Source organism: Phocoena phocoena, chromosome 16, assembly GCF_963924675.1.
Source record: "Phocoena phocoena chromosome 16, mPhoPho1.1, whole genome shotgun sequence".
Classification (NCBI taxonomy): Eukaryota; Metazoa; Chordata; class Mammalia; order Artiodactyla; family Phocoenidae; genus Phocoena; species Phocoena phocoena.
The window spans coordinates 36,780,966-36,794,703 of NC_089234.1; positions in this window are offsets into that span (position 1 = coordinate 36,780,966).

Sequence of the window (13,738 nt, forward strand, 5' to 3'; positions counted from 1 at the left end):
AACATCTCAAATAAAGAATCTAACCTTACACCTAAACGAACTAGAGAAAGAGCAAACAAAACCCAAAGTTAGTAGACCTACAGACCTACGGACAAATTTAGTAGAAGGAAAGAAATCATAAAGATCAGAGCAGAAATAAATGAAATAGAAACAAAGGAAACAATAGCAAAGATCAATAAAACTAAACGCTGGTTCTTTGAGAAGATAAACAAAATTGGTAAACCATTAGCCAGACTCATCAAGTAAAAGAGGGAGAGGACTCAAATCAATAAAATTAGAAATGAAAAAGGAGAAGTTACAACAGACACTGCAGAAATACAAAGCATTCTAAGAGACTACTACAAGCAACTCTATGCCAATAAAATGGACAACCTGGAAGAAATGGACAAATTCTTAGAGGGGTATAACCTTCCAAGACTGAACCAGGAAGAAATAGAAAATATGAACAGACCAATCACAAGTAATGAAATTGAAACTGTGATTAAACATCTTCCAACAAACAAAAGTCCAGGACCAGATGGCTTCACAGGTGAATTCTATCAAACATTTAGAGAAGAGCTAACACCCATCCTTCTCAAACTCTTCCAAAAAATTTCAGAGGAAGGAACACTCCCAAACTCATTCTATGAGGCCCCCATCACCCTGATAACAAAACTGCACCAAGATACTACAAAAAAAGAAAATTACACACCAATATCACTGATGAATGTAGATGTAAAAATCCTCAACAAGATACTAGCAAACAGAATCCAACAGCACATTAAAAGGATCATACACCGTTATCAAGTGGGATTTATCTCAGGGATGCAAGGATTCTTCAATATATGCAAATCAATCAGTGTGATACACCATATTAGCAAACTGAAGAAGAAAAACCATATCATTATCTCAATAGATGCATAAAAATCTTTTGACAAAATTCAACACCCATTTATGATAAAAACTCTCCAGAAAGTGGGCATAGAGGGAACCTACCTCAACATAATAAAGGCCATATATGACAAACCCACAGCAAACATCATTCTTAATGGTGAAAAACTGAAAGCATTTCCTCTAAGATGAGGAATAAGACAAGGATTCCACACTCACCACTATCATTCAACACAGTTTTGGAAGTCCTAGCCATGGCAGTCGGAAAAGAAAAAAGAAATAAAAGGAATACAAATTGGAAAAGAAGAAGTAAAACTGTCACTGTTTGCAGATGACATGATACTATACATAGAGAATCCTAAAGATGCCACCAGAAGACTACTAGAGCTAATCAATGAATTTGGTAAAGTTGCAGGATAAAAAATTAATGCACAGAAATTTCTTGCATTCCTGTACACTAACAACGAAAGATCAGAAAGAGAAATTAAGGTAACAATCCCATTCACCATTACAACAAAAAATAAAATACCTAGGAATAAACCTACCTAAGTAGGTGAAAGACTTGTACTCAGAAAACTGTAAGACACTGATGAAAGAAATCAGAGATGACACAAACAGATGGAGATATATACCATGTTCTTGGATTGGAAGAATCAATGTTGTGAAAATGACTGTACTACCCAAAGCAATCTACAGATTCAATGCAATCCCTATCAAACTACCAATGGCATTTTTTACAGAACTAGAAAAAATATCTTAAAATTTGTATGGAGACACAAAAGACCCCAAATAGGCAAAGCAATCTTGAGGGGAAAAAACGGAGCTGGAGGAATCAGACTCCCTGACTTCAGACTATACTACAAAGCTACAGTAATCAAGACAATATGGTACTGGCACAAAAACAGAAACATAGATCAATGGAACAGGATAGAAAGCCCAGAGATAAACCCACACACCTATGGTCAACTAATCTATGACAAAGGGGACAAAGATATACAATGGAGAGAAGACAGTCTCTTCAATAAGTGGTGCTGGGAAAACTGGACAGCTACATGTAAAAGAATGAAATTAGAATGTTCCCTAACACTATACACAAAAATAAACTCAAAATGGATTAAAAACCTAAATGTAAGACTGGACACTATAAAACTCTTAGAGGAAAATTTAGGAAGAACACTCTTTGACATAAATCACAGCAAGATCTTTTTTGATCCACCTCCTAGAGTAATGGAAAGAAAAACAAAAATAAACAAATGGGACCTAATGAAACTTAAAAGCTTTTGCACAGCAGAGGAAACTACAAACAAGACAAAAAGACAACCCTCAGAATGGGAGAAAATATTTGCAAATGAATCAACGGACAAAGGATTAATCTCCAAAATATATAAACAGCTCATGCAGCTCAATATCAAAAAGCAAACAAACCAGGCTTCCCTGGTGGCACAGTGGTTGAGAGTCCGCCTGCCAATGCAGGGGACACGGGTTCGTGCCCCGGTCCGGGAAGATCCCACATGCCGCGGAGTGGCTAGGCCTGTGAGCCATGGCCACTGAACCTGCATGTCCGTAGCCTGTGCTCCGCAATGGGAGAGGCCACAACAGTGAGAGGCCTGCATACCGCAAAAAAAAAAAAAAAAAAAAAGCAAATAACCCAATCAAAAAATGAGCAGAAGACCTAAATAGACATTTCTCCACTGAAGACATACAGATGGCCAAGAGGCACATGAAAAGTTGCTCAACATCACTAATTATCAGAGAAATGCAAATTAAAACTACAATGAGGTATCACCTCACACCAGTTAGAATGGGCATCATCAGAAAATCTACAAACGACAAATGCTGGAGAGGGTGTGGAGAAAATGGAACCCTCTTGCACTGTTGGTGGGAATGTAAATTGATACAGCCACTGTGGAGAACAGTATGGATGTTCCTTAAAAAACTAAAAATAGAATTACCATATGACCCAGCAATCCCACTACTGGGCATATACCCAGAGGAAACCATAATTCAAAAAGTCTCATGCACCCCCATGTTCATTGCAGCACTATTTACAATAACCAAGTCATGGAAGCAACCTAAATGCCCATCGACAGATGAATAGATAAAGAAGATGTGGTACGTATATACAATGGAATATTACTCAGCCATAGAAAGAAATGAAATTGGGTCATTTGTAGAGACATGAATGGACCTAGAGATTGTCATACAGAGTGAACTAAGTCGGAAGGAGAAAAACAAATATTGTATATTAACGCATCTATGTGGAATCTAGAAAAATGGTACAGATGAACCGGTTTGCAAGGCAGAAATAGAGACACAGATCTAGAGGGCACACGTATGGACACCAAGGGGGGAAAGTGGGGTGGGCGGGGTGGGGGGGTGGGATGAATTGGGAGATTGGGATTGACATGCATATACTAATATGTATAAAAATAGGTAACTAATAAGAACCTGCTGTATAAAAAATAAATAAGTCAAAGCACAGGTTCCTGAGATCACACAGCTGCATGAGTGGCAAAATCAGGACTCAGGCCGTTTTTAAAAAAAAAAAAAAAAGTTTCCTATTTTTGTAATTAGGATAGAGACCAGTAAGAAATGCAGAGCCTTAGGAAACATTATTGACCTTAGGAACTTAGTCTGCAGATTATGCAACAAATTAAGACCACCTAAAAGCAATAATATTTGACCCATTTATTTGGAAATAATAATGGATTCACAGAAATTTGCAAAGATTGTACATAGGTCCAGTGTATCCTTCACCCAGTTTCTCCCAAAGATTGTATCTTATCTAACTATGTCAAAACTAGGAAATTGGCCATGGTACAATATGCATACAGTTCTGTCATTCTATCACATGTGTAAATCCATGGAACCATCATTTGATCAAGTTAGAGAACTACTCCATCATCACAAACATCTCTCTCATGCTGTTTCTTTAGAGTCAAAACTGTTGCCTCCCTCCATTTCCAAATATTTCTAGCCTCTGGTAACTACTAACATGTTTTTCATCTCTATAATTTTGTCATTTCATGAATGTCATATACATGGAGTCATATATTATGTAATCTTTGGAGATTGCCCTTTTCACTCATCATAATGCCCTTGACATACATCCAAGTTGTTGAATTTTATCAACAGTTCATTCCTTTCTACTGGGGGGTCATTTGCCATGGGATGAGAGTATCGCAGTTAACTATTCATCTGTTGTAGGACATTTCAATTGTTTCTGGTTTTGGCGTATTACAAATAAAAGTGCTGTGAACAGTTGTATACAGGCCTTTACATGGACATACATTTTCATTTCTCTGGGATAAATGTTGAGGAGTGCAATTGCTAGGTCATGTGGTAAGTGTATGCTTATGTTTTTAAGAAGCTGCCACAGTGTTTTCCAGATAAATAGTATCATTTTTCATTCCTACTAGTAATGTATAAATGATCTAGTTCTTTGCATTCTTACCAGAATTTGGTATTTTCACTTTTTTTTTAATGTTAGCCCTTTTAATAGACATGTAGTGGTATCTCCTTGTGGTCTTAATTTGCATTTCCCTAATGGCTAGTGGTGTTGAACATATTTTTATGTGCTTATTTGCCATCTACATATCCTCTTTCATGAAATATCTCTTCATATCCTTTGCCTATTTTCTAATTAGGTTTTTTTAATTGTTGGGTTTCAATAACTCTTTATAGATTCTAGATACGAGTGCTTTGTGATATTTTCAAATATTTTCTCTCAGTGTGTGGCTTGTCTTATTATCCTTTAATAAGGTCTTATGAAGAGCAAAAGTTTTAACTTTTGATGAGGTATAATTTATTGATTTTTTTTCTCTTATGGGTCATGTGTTTGGTATCATGTCCAGGAACTCTTCACCAGGCCCTAAGTCCTGAAGATTTTCTCCTGTATTTTCTTCTACAAGTTTTATAATTTTACATTTAAATCTGTGATCCATTTTGAGTTAATTTTTGCATAATGTATGAAGATTAGGTCAGTGTCTCATTTTTCAGCCTATGGATATCCAGTTGCTCCAGCAGCATTTGTTGAAGACTGTTCATCCTCTGTTGAATTGTTTTTGCACCTTTGTCAAAAATCAGTTGGCTGTGCTCGTGTGGGATTATTTCTGGGTTCCTTATTCTGTTCCACTGATCTGTGTGTTTATCCTTCCACCAATACCATACAATCTTGTTTACTGTGTGTAATCAATCTTAAAACTGGGTAGGGTGATTCCTCTCTATTTTTCTTTTTCAAAATTGTTATTCTAGTTCCTTTGCTTTTCCATATAAATTTTAGATTAATATTTTCTATATCTATAAAAAATCTTGCTGGAGTTTTGATAGGAATTTTATATCAGTTGGGGGAGAATTGACATTGTTGCTATGCTGAGTCTTCTAATCCATGAACATTCTGTATCTGTTTATTTAGATATTCTTTAATTTCTTTCATTAGCATTTTAATAGTTTATAGGCATTGAAGTCCTGTGCATGTTATGTTAGATTTACACTTAAGTACACTTATGTGTTTCTTTTTGTGCAATTTAAAATTATATTGTGTTTTTAACTTAATTTTTACATGTTCCTTGCTAGTATATAGAAATACAATTGACTTTTGTATGTAACTCTTGTATTCTGTAACCTCGATGAACCCACTTTTTAGTTCTAGGAATTGTTTTATAGATACCTTGGGATTTTCTCTGTAGACCATCATGGCATCTATAAATAGGGACAGTTTTATTTTTTCTTTCTGATCTGTATACCTTTTATTTCCTTTTTTGCTCACTGGAAAATTTTCTTTAGCTATTCCTTAAGGGTAGGTCTGTTGGTGCCAAATTCTCTTAGCTTTCCTTCATTTGAGAATGTCTTAATTTCCTATTTATTCCAGAAGGATATTTTTGCTGGATGTAGGATTCTAGGTTGAAAATTCTTTTCTTTCAGCACTTGAAAAATGTTATGCCCCTTTCTTCTCAACTCCATGGTTTCTAACGAGAAATAACCTGCCATTAGACTTGTGTGTATGTTTTTCCCTTCCTTATAGCTGAGGTGTCATTTCTCTCTACTACTTTCATGGGTTTTCTTTTTGTCTTTCGTCTTCAGAATTTTAACTGTGACGTGTCTTGGATTTCTTTGGGTTTATCATCTTTGGACTTTGGTCAGCTACTTGAAATTAGAATCACATTGGATAATTTCTATCATTCTGTCTTCAAGTTCATGAATTCTTTCCTCTGTCCTCTCCATCCTCTTTTTGAGCCCACCCACTGGGTTTTCATTTTGGTTATTGTACTTTTCAATTCTAAAATTCCCATTTGGTTCTTCTTTATATCTCCTTTTCTTTGCTGAGACTTTTTATATTTTCATTTGTTTCAAGTGTGTTTGCAATTGCCCATTGAACCATTTTTACGATGGCAGCTTTAAAATCCTAGTTAGACAATGCTAATATTTGTGTCATCTCAGTGTTGTTGTCTGATGATTATTCCTTCTCATTCAAGTTGAGATTTTCCTGGTTCTTGGCTTGATAAGCAATTTTTAATGAAAACCTGGGCATTTGGGTATTATTATATATTATAGGACTCTGAGTTACATATAAATCTGTTTTAGCAGGCCTCCTCTAATACTGTTGTTCTAGGGAAAGGGGAAGGACACCTCATTCCACACTGCCAGATCAAGGTGGAATCCTGTTTACTGACTTGTCTTTCATTAACACTTTATGGGGAGCCTGGGCTCCTCATTACTGCTGGATGGGGGTGGGAGTTCAGGATCCCCCAGCCTCTGCTGATACCACCCTGGCTTGAAGGGGTAGGTGTGCCTTGTTACTCTTCTCCATGTGGCCTTTACTGATGCTGGGAAGGGAGGTGAGTGGGGAAGAGTGACCTTATTACCTCTGGATGGTGGTGAAAGTCCTGAACTCCACTAGGCCTCTCTGATACCACCTCAGTGGGGAGTGGGAGGATACCTCATTACCACTAGGTGGGGACTGATGTCCACACTCCCTTTGTGGTCTTCACTCCCTCACTGCAGAGAGAGGGACTCTTGTTACCACCCTGGTGGGGATGAAAGTCTTTGCATTCCACTTGCCCTTCTCTGGCATCATCCATGGGGGTAGGGGGAGGGTGAGAGTTGGGATGCCTAGCTATAGCCTGGTGAGGGTAGAAGTCTAGGCTACCCACTCAGCCTTTGCTGGCAAAGTTCGGAATGGGGCTTTAGTTTTTATTTGATTTTTTCCTGTGTATTTGGCTGGAGTAGAATGGTTGTTCATAAATATTTTGTCCTGCTAGGCTGTCCCCTCCTTGGTCCTTTGGCTAGAGATAGCAGGCTTTTCATGGGACTTTTCTGTCTGTGCCTGCTGGCATTTCTAGGTTGCTGGCTTCTCCAGAACTCAGTCTGGGATATATGCAGAAAAGAGGAATATCCATATACAAGAGAATGAAGTTGGACCCCTACCTTATACTGTATACAAAAAATGAAATCAAAATGCATCAAAGATCTAAATGTAAGACCTGAAACTATAAAAATCTTGAAAGAAACAGGGAAAAAACTCCATGACATTGGATTTGGCAACAATTTCTTGGATATGACGCCAAGAGCACAAGTAACAAAAGTAAGAATAAATAAGTTGAACTTCATCAAAATTAAAAACTTTTGTGCCTCAAAGGGTACTATCAATAGAATGAAGAGACAACCCACAGAATGGGAGAAAATATTTGCAAATCATGTACCCGACAAGGGATTAATATCTAGATTATATAAGCAACTCCTACAACTCAGCAGCAAGAAAAAAACAACTGATTAAAAAATGGGTAAAGGACTTGAATAGATATTTCCCGAAAAAAAATATACAAATGGCCGGTAAGCAGACGAAAAGATGTTCAACATCACCAATCATTAGTGAAATGCAAATCAAAACCATAAGATACCTCTTCACACCAATTGCGATAGCTGTTATCAAAAACACAGAAAATAACAAGTGTCGTTGAGGATGTGGAGAAATTAGAACCCTTGTGCACTTCTAGTGAGAATGTCAAATGGGGAAGCTGCTGAGGAAAATGGTGGTGATTCCTCAAAAAATTAAACATAGAATTACCATATTATTCAGCAATTCCACTTTTGGGTATATACCTAAAATAAATGAAAGCAGAGACTTGAGTAGATATTCGTAGCATTATTCACAATAGTCAAAAGGTGGAAGCAACCCAAGTGTCCATCAGTGGAAGAATGGATAAACAAAATGTGATCTATACATACAATGATATATTATTCAGCCTTAAAATGGAAGGACATTCTGACACATGCTTCAAAATGGATGAACCTCGAAGACATTATGAAAAGTGAAATAAGCCAGTCACAAAAGGCCATGTGTTGTGTGCTTCCGTTTATATGAAATATCAATGATAGGCAAATCCATAGAGACAAAAAGCAGATTAATGGTTGCCAGGCCTAGGGTGAAGGATGAGTGGGGAATAGCTGCTCAGAGTGACAAAAATGTTCTTGAAGTAGATAGTGGTGATGGTTGCACAACACTGTGGTTGTATTATATACCACAAAATTGTATGCTTAAAAATAGTTAAAATGGTAAATTTTGTCTTACGTGTATTTTATCACACAAAAAATCATATTACTAACTTGAATAGAAATTCTACAAATTATATATGTCTGTGTGTGTGTATATATGTATATATATATATATATATATATATATATTTCTAGTACATGTTGAAATAAACACAAAAGCATTAAAACATAAAATCTAATTACCATGCCATCTGAAATGAGCTCATGAACCTCCACTGGTACCCTTTAAGAAACATTTGTTTAAAGGTTAAATAAGGTATCATTGAATAGAGACTCCGGTTCATGTCTCAGCTCTATCACTTATTATCTGTGTAGCCTCAACATTTCTTAATTTAAAATTCGTATTGCAAAATAAGTATAATAGGAGTACCTGCCTCATAGGTTTCTTTTGTAAATGTAATAATTTATGTAATACTTTGGAAGCCAGGTTGGCCCTTGATAAGCATTCAGGAAGTGATATCTACTTTATCATTATTATTACTATTTTCTTAATTATCAGTGATAGTCCACTCTTATCTGTCTGTGGACCAAAGGAGGCGAGAAGGGTTGATAATAGGCCCATAATTATATGCATTTTCTGAAGCTGTTGCCCCTTCAAAATTTTGCCCACTGGAGCACTGAGGGGGAATTTGCAGGTTGATACAAATTAATGTTTTTTTGATCTGCTGATATCAAGAGTTATTTGAATGAAGATTCAGTTTGGGTAATATAGAAATGTTCACATTAGGCCCTTTACTTAAGGAAGATGAGGGAGTTCCCAAGCACAGAACTCTAGCCAAGCCAGGGGGCTGTCAAACATCTGCAGACCACATGGCTTCCCCAGAGGACACGTAATCTGCTAATCTTAAATCCAGTCAGGTTGAGAAGGCCCAACATAGGAACCCGGCAGTGCAGATAGTGAGACCAGAAGCCAACAGAGAAAGGTCTTATTCTCTAAGCAGTGAGCTTCTCCTACTCGTCTCCCACAATATTTCCCTCAAGACATCTGAGAGACCCCATGACTATGGCTCACACAGCTGTGTGGGTCCTACTTTTTCCTCCTGTTGTGGAGGCAGGAGCAATATCTCTATCCAGACAAACTGTCCATTCCCTCCCTAGTCAGACAGAAGAGATTGGGATCATTTTCTCCTTTCCTCCCTTCCCATCTCTCTCCCCTTCTTTGGGTTTTAACGTCTTCCTCAGGGAGTTGCTAAGAAAAATAAAGATGTCTGAACTAATAAAACAGTTTTTGTTGTGTGTATGAATGTGCCTGTGTGTGAGCACACACGTGTGCGTGCACACACACACACATTCAGTCCAAAGCAGATGATCAGATAGAAGAATAAGGGAATGTCATCACTGAAACTAAGTTTGTTGACATAGTATGATTAACATTTTTTCCAGAAACTTTACACAGAAAGTAGAAAGTGAAATTAAAGTAGGCAGAGTCGTAGAAAACGAAACTTAAACAGTTATTGCTTCCTTTGTTCTGTATTGAAAACGGATTGAGAAAAGGCTCGTGGAAAGCAGTTTTATTGATGTGCTAATTCCTCTCTCAGACTCCATAAGGCCTTATAGAAACCCAGGAACCAAGAGATGCCAGTAATGTAGAGTCCACTGAACCTACAGCCAGGGAGACCTGTAAAAATTGGCTCTGTGGACTTGTCACGGTCATGCCCCCAATCTGTGCCTTTGTTTGCTCATTTGGAAACAGAAATTGTTCTTTTTATGGTATAAAATTCTGCAAGTCACTAACTAGAGCCTTAACTCAAATTTGTTCCTATTCTCTGAGAGGTTGTATCTTACTAATTATTTTGTGCCTTTGCATACCCTTCTTTCTGGAGAATGGTCAATGGTAAAAAGAGTTCTATAACTTCTTCTTTATTCATAGGAACGAAGAAAGTGTTAAGTGCTAGCATCTTGAGACATCAAACAAAACATGTTGGGCCTTAATGAAAACATTTCCTTATTCTTAATGCTCTCTCTTGTAGTCATCTAAAGTGTTCTCATTCACCAGACATGATTACCATACCTGTGCAAGAGAGTGTCCTCTTGGTGCCCGTGGCATCCAGGCTACCCCATCCTGACCCATACAGTCTTCTGTAGTCGTGGTGCTTGTGTTAAGAGGTTGGGAAGAATAAGTGCTGAGACTATGGCCCTGGGTACAGATTACGCTCCTATTACGGTGTCCGCTGAGCTCTTGTTTTCCCTACTTTGTATTAGAAATTGCCCTACTCTCCTGATACGTGTAGTAAAGTGGTGATTCCAGCAGATTTTGCAAAGCAAATTTCTCCCCAGTCACAGTTAATTTAATCACTGGAAGGCCTCTTATTGAGAGGAGACAATTAGACTTGCTTCCCTGAGAAGCTGAATCTGTTGAGCTTGACATATATACATTTGGCTACCATTGTTAGCTATGTTTTTCCATGGCACCTGACAATAATAAAAACAGAGGAAGCTTATTCACAGAGAAGAATATCAAGTGGTTGAGAGGTGTGAAACAGAATTTGAGATAAGCGATGGAAGGTTTTGATGGTGCCTTCTGTCCATAGCTTCACTGTGAAGAGTCAAGGGGCAAGGAGTATCTTATGGGATTTCAGGGTGTGTACCAAGTTGTATGAACCCAGATTACCAACGACTGTGGACCTGGGACCATATTGAGGGTTGTTCCTAGTGCTGCAAAAACCCAGGGACTGGCAAGGGTTTGGAACCAGATCTGCCTCCTACCCTAAAGGAGAGCGTCAGCCCATTGTCACCTATCATGAAGGTTGGTGGCTGGGTTCTCGATGACCGCGTAGAAAAGGGAGAGTTGAGGGAGGTAGCCTCATTTTTAGTTACTCTCCTGTATATAGAAGGCTATGAAATATAAAAACCTACTCCTAATGAAGTGGCCAGGATTCTGGTCATTACTTTTGGTTTCAGATTGACAGAAATAAACAATCCACCTAGTTCAGAAATGAAGGAAATATGCCAAATACCAAGAAAGCCTCCTAATCTCTGATCACTTGAGCAGAAGGTAAAAGTAAGATGCTCTGGAATAGAGAGCTCTCTGATGCTGCAGAATGACACCTCAGTCAAATTCCAACTCAACTGTAGTTCATGGAGCTTGAATTTAAATACTTAGCAACTACCTGGCACATAGAAGCATGCAAATAAAAGGTGACTATTGGGAGATTGGGATTGACATATATATACTAATATGTATAAAATGGATAACTAATAAGAACCTTCTGTATAAAAGATAAAAAAAATAAAATTCAAAAATTAAAAAGGTGACTGTTGGTGGCAGCAGTAGTAGCAGCAGCAGCTGCAGTATTTTTCAGTCATCAAGTTTAAACAGTGCTTTCTTTAAAAAAAAAAGCTTCCTATACGTTTTCTTTTAAAATAAGAAACAGAAAAGGAGAAGCTGCAAGAATGTTTTCCTCTTAGAAACACTTCATCAAACATCCTGTCAGATCCAAAAAGTTTCTGCTCAGCCCCTCCTGCCCAGCTCATCTCCCATGCCAGCCCTCACCAAGGCCATAAGCTTCCACTGAGACATCCTGAACTGGTTAGAAAGTTCTACACAAATAAAAATTTCTGAATAAATAATACAGGTTTATCCGTGTATTCTGATAAATGTTCAGGCTATAAGCAAACGCTGAAATAAATGAATTAGAAAAGCTCTCTTTTTGGAGAGCAAGGTGTCTTTGGAATCCTTGTGGAGAAAAGTAGTTGGGTTTGTAATTTTCCAATGTACTAGATAGAATGTAGAGAAGCAGACGAAGTGTTTATCTTGTCATTGCCGTGAACTTGCCAGCAGTTCTGGTTCTATGGGGCTCTGGCTTGGGCTGATTAGGTATTCAGAATCTTGCCTACTGTCTCTGTGGAATAAACAGAGCTATGAGCAATACAAGACAGAGCAGTAGAGAGGAAACAGCCAAAAAAGTGTGTGTGTGTGTGTGTGTCCGAACGTGTGCTTACAGTTAGGAAAACAAAACAAGAACTGGAGAAAATGACGCTTACAGAAAATGAAATTTCAGCACTATGCTGTAAGTCCTTCCCCAGGAGTCTAGGACCAGCTAGCTCCCTGAGTGATTGACCAACTATGATAAGCTACTTCACCTCTATGAGCCTCAATTTCCTCAACTGATACATAAGTGATTTGGAATAGATTATCAAATCTCTACCCTCACTGCACACTAGAATCATCTAGGGAGGCTCCAAGAATAATGCCAGTCAGGCCCTGTCCCAGACCAATTGCATACACCCCTGGGAATGGGCCCCCCGTCTCAGTATTAAAACGGAATGCTCAGGTGATTTTGATGTGCACCTGGGCTAGAACCAGGACCTTGATGACCCCTGGTGTCTATTGTTTGACAGAAATTCTCTGACTGAGTGATCTGGGACTCAGTCCCTGGACCTACTTCCCTTTCTGTGAGTCCCAGGTTCAGTCTCTTCATTACTCTGCGCCTTGTTTCCCCACCTGCACGGTGGGCAATGAGCTCCTCAGTCTCTTCCTGATCCACAGGATGGATGGAAAAAGAATGGGATTCTGAGTGCTTTGGCCACTACCAGAGGGGAAGGGGGATGGGGGGAGGGCAAAATGGGTAAGGGGGGAACTCTGTGGTGACAGATGGAAACTAAACATTTGGTGGTGAGTACGCTGTAGTATGTACAGAAGTTGAAATATAATATTGTACATATAAAACTTATATAATGTTATAAACCACCTACAAAAAAATGTGTGTTCCTTTTGAGATTATTTCTAAATACTTCTGATCACATCCATGGAGAAGAGCTCAGAGACACCAGAAGTCCTATGTAGTGAATGGTCTGATGATTTTCACATTTTGTCATGGGTTTTCAAGGGTCCACTCAGCCCACCTTAACCCACAGTTCGGCTTATTGCAACACAGTCAAGTACTCATTTTTTATCATTTCCTCCTTTACATTTCAGGCTTATTTTGAAATAATTACAGACTCACAGGAAGTTGCAGAAAGAGTCTTGTGCAACCAACCCCTGACCCCCCAATAGCAACATCTTGTGTAACTGTAGTACAATATCAAAACCAGGAAAATGACATTGGTACTGTGTGTATATTTTAAAGATAAAATATATTATGATTTCATCTTACAAATTCAAATCTACAGGATTTTTACTTAATCTAATTGATCCTACATCTGTGTATTTTTTCCTCCCAAATTGAATATCTCTTTTCTATGTGATACCAGCGTACATACGATCTATTCCACAATACACTGACAACAGTCTCAGAATAACAAAATCAGAACACCTTCAAAATGATTGCTGAGTAGAGCTTAGGGTTTTGTTTTGTTTTGTTTTTTGCTGTTC